Below are 4,793 nucleotides of genomic sequence, written 5' to 3'. Positions count from 1 at the left end.
TGCCTAAAACTCATTCTTACCATGTAAGAAAAATATAAATGATATGATGAAGACAACTAAATCTAATAATCTGTTTTTATATTTTCATTATACTAGTAATATCAATTGCATTTTTTTGGAATCTGGGTTATTTTTAACAAAACCGTAAAAAAAACTGGCAACAGGATAATCAAAATTAAATTTCATGATTCCTGTTTTTATATTAACAATAAACGTTATTTTACATAGCATATTTAAAGCAACCTATGGAAGCCAATTTCTGCCACTGAATTAAAAAAATGGTTATTGCGACTTTTTATCTCATAGTTAAGAATATTTTTCTCAGAATTGTGAAATCTAAACTTTCAGTTGCAAGTTATAAAGTCAAAATTGCATGATATAAACTCACAATCGCAAGAAACAGTCCGAATTGCAAGATAAAAACTTGCAATTCTTACTTTTTCCTCGCTATTGCAAGTTTGCAAGAGAATTGAGACTTTTTTTCAGAATTGCAACTTTACTACTCACAATTTCAAGATTTTATGACGCAATTTTAAGAAAATTTTTATTAAAAAGTTTATTTTTTACAATTGGAAGTCAACTTTACGAGTTTATATATTGCAATTCTGACTTTATTTCTCAGAATTTTATTTTTCAGAATTGCGAGTTTATCTTTTAGAATTGCGAGGTTATGTCTTGCTTCTGACTTTATAACTCACAACTGCAAGTTTATATCACGCAAATCTAAGAAAAAAGTCATAATTGTGAGTTTATATCTCACAGTTCTCTTTATAACTTACAACTGCAAGTTTACATCATGCAGTTCATATAAAAAAGTCAGAATTTTGAGTTTATATCTTGCAATTCTAACTTTATTGAATTGCAAGTTTATGTCTTAGAATTGCGAAGTTGCCTCACAATTCTGACTTTATAACTTGCAATTGTGAATTTATATCAAGCAATTCTGAGAAAAACATGTCCGATTTGCAACTTTATATATTGCAATTCTGACTTTATTTCTCAGAATTGCAGGTTTATTTCTCAGAATTGCAAGTTTATGTCTCAGAATTGCAAGGTCTTGCTTCTGACTTTATAACTCGCGATTGCAAGTTTATATCACGCAATTCTAAGAAAAAAAAGTCATAATTGTGTGTATATCTTGCAATTCTGACTTTATTGAATTGCAAGTTTATGTCTTAGAATTGCGAGGTCATGTCCCACAATTCTGACTTTATAACTTGCAATTGCGAGTTTATATCATCAAGCAATTCTGAGAAAAAAGTCAGATTTGCTAGTTTATATCTAGCAATTCTGACTTCATTTTTCATGATTGCAAGTTTATATCATGCAATTCCAATAAAAAAAATAGTCAGAATTTTGAGTTTATATCTCGCAATTCTGACATTATAACTCGCAAATGCAAGTTTATATCATGCAATTCCTATAAAAAGTCGGAATTTTTAGTTTATATCTCGTAATTCTGACTTTATAACTCGCAATTGCGAGTTTGTATCATGCAATTCTGAGAAATAAAATCTTTTATTCAGTGGCGGAAACGGGCTTCCATAACTTCCATAGTTAAAAACTTAGAGTATGCTGTTTAGGTGTCATTTACAATTATTTACAGGGCACTGACTGTATAACCCAGTCAGGTCACAATGATTAACTAATTACAAACCAAAGGGCTCTAGCGATCAACACATCAGAGCTTCAAAGTCGCAAGTTAAGATATTTAATCACATCAATCTGTCCACTTTCGGCCCACAATTACCTCCTATTGAGTGAAACCTGGATTCTTTAAAAACCTATCACAATCCACACTGTATCTACACCACGCTTTAGTAGAAAACCTGATGATAGACATTATAAATCAGCAGCGTGTATTAGCTATTAATAAGGATTGCACGCGTATGTGGTTGCCAGGTTTCATTTAGCGCAGTGTTCCGTTCCACTTAATCCGTATGGTAATGATATCATATTCACATCAGCACAATACCCCTATTGAGTGTGTCCAAACAGACGCTGAAGCTGTGCCAAGCCATTCACATCTGTTCTCTGTTTTCACCTGTGGAGGCATATCTGAGCACAGCCCAGCCCAGCCCTGGCCCCATATGTTGAAAATGACTCAAGGGACGTCTTCGTATTGTCTTAATCAGTGAATACACAGGAGGTGTATTGGCCCTTTTGTGCATGCTGCTGTAGTGTCATGTGACCTTTGAGTGGATTAGAGGGATGATGGCCAGCTCAGGTTTATGGCAACACTCACAGAAACAGCAGGGAAAAGGGTTATGGGACGAATAGAGTTTGTTACTGATGAGGTGAGTGGTGAAAAGGAAGAGAAAGAGAGAAAATGGAAAAAGGATGATGAAAAAAAGAGAACAGTCAAAAGAGAAAAAATATTCAGAGTTTAAACCTTTAAAATACTAAAACTACATAAAGGAACTGAGAATGTATAATATAATATAATATAATAATATATGGATAAATGATGCAGAAAAAAAGAGAAACCATTAAAAGAACAAAGACGAACATATTTAAGCTACTATTATATTATATTATATTATATTATATTATAAATAGGTAAATTATATTGGAAAAATAAGTCAAAAATGTTGAAAGAAAAAATAGCGGTTGATCCTTTAAAATACTAGAAAGAAAAACTACATAAAGGAATTGAGAATGTATAATAAAATAATACAATATATAATAAATGGATGAGGCAAAAAAAAAGTTAAAAAAGAATAAAGACTAAAATATGTAGAGCTTTTATATTATATTATTATTTTATATAATTTATATATATATATATTTATTTATATAATATGCAGGATAAATGATGCAGAAAAAATAAAACATTTTAATGAACAAAGACAAACATTTAAAGCTTATTATTTTTTATATTAAAACTATTATATTATAATATATTATATTATATTATATATTAAATGATATTATGTTACATTATATTATATTATAAATGGATAAATTATATTGAAAAAAGTCAAAATATAATAAAAATAACAAAAATATTAATAGCTAGAACATTTAATATCATAAAAAAATTACTACATAAAAACGAGATGTAATATATTTTAATATTATATTATGTTATATATTAGTATAGTATATTATATTTTATATGAATAAATGTTGCTGAAAAAAAGACAAAAATCAAAATCGAAAAAATATTCGAAAGAAAAATTATATAAAGGAACTAAGAATGTTTAATATAAAATAAAATAATAAAATAAAATAAATTAAATGTTAAAAAAAAAGAAAGTCTAAAGAAAATTTGTAATATTAATAGCTAGAATCTTTAATATGATAGAATAAAATAACTACATAAAGAACTGAGAAGTAAAGTATAATATAATATAATATAATATAATGCAAAAAAAGAGACATATATTTACATATACATACAAAGTATATGTAGTTCTCACATTTCGCACAGGGTACTCAAAAATAATAACAATGCCTTTTGGGACCAAAATTAACCGAGCAAAGAACGACTACAAGTTTAGGATTACACATATGAAACATGAACAAAAAGTGAAGACAAAAAAAAAATCTGATTTCGAACAGCGGTGGAGAGGATGGTATGTTTGAAGGGAACAAAGAAAAAGCGAGAGTACGGAGATCCCAAGGGACGTTCAGTGTGCATATCTCAAACTAAACCCTGAATGAAACCAGCCTCAGTCGCCACAAATTAATTTGGGACTGTGGGAATAAACCGCTATGGGTCTACAGAAGAAAAATGAACAAGCAAGTTTTTCTTTAGTCACACAATATTAGTTTTATACTAATATAGAGAGCTGTTGAAAACGAATGCTGGGTAAGTCTATTAAAAATTCCTCTGTTGTAACAGAGTATGTTTGGCAGAGGTTTCCATTGACCAGAGCCAATACAGAGAGCTGGCCGTACACCATCCCAAAGAGAATACAGAAGTCAACAGCCCTGGCCAAGGTGCAGGCCATAAACATTTACTCCTGGAGCTGATCCTGAGACCTCCTCGTGATCATCTGATGTCTTCATACCAGAACAACAGCGGTTCAGCCATATGGGATTAAAGCATTCTATAAAAAAATCATAATAATCAAATTCACTTCTAAACATATGCAACACATTTAAATAAATAAATAAATACAATAGTTTAATATATTAGCAGTGCTGGGTAGACTAAATTATTTAAATGAAGTTAAATTATTTTATGTGTTTTTCTGGGCCGATTATTACAGATCAAGTAGACGGATAACCGATATTTTGAACTGATACATATGTCTGGTGTAAAAATGAAAACTAATGTCAAAATTGCAAATTACAAGAGCATTGACAAAAACTTTCTTCAAATGCTTTTAAATTATTTCATGTTTTTCTGGCCAGATTATTACAGATCAAGTAGACCAAAAACTGATATTTTGAACCGATATATATGCCTTGTGTAAAAATGAAAATGAATGTAAAAATTAAGAATAACAAGGGCTCTGACAAAAGCTCTCTTTAAATGCATTTAAATTATTTCATGCTTTTTTTTCAGGGCCGATTATTACAGATCAAATAGACCGGTAACCAATATTTTGAACCGATATATATGTCTGGTGTAAAATTTAAAATTCATGTCAAAATTAGGAATAACACGGGCTCTGACAAAAACTTTCTTTAAATGCTTTTAAATTATTTAATGTGTTTTTGTAGATTGATTATTACATATCAAATAGACCGATAGCCAATATTTTGAACCGATACATATGTCTGGTGAAAATTATGAAAATTAATGGCAAAATTGCGAATAACAAGAGCTCTGACAAAAAATA

The sequence above is a fragment of the Garra rufa genome, chromosome 20 (assembly GCF_049309525.1).
Source record: "Garra rufa chromosome 20, GarRuf1.0, whole genome shotgun sequence".
Classification (NCBI taxonomy): domain Eukaryota; kingdom Metazoa; phylum Chordata; class Actinopteri; order Cypriniformes; family Cyprinidae; genus Garra; species Garra rufa.
This window is presented reverse-complemented; position numbering follows the sequence as displayed.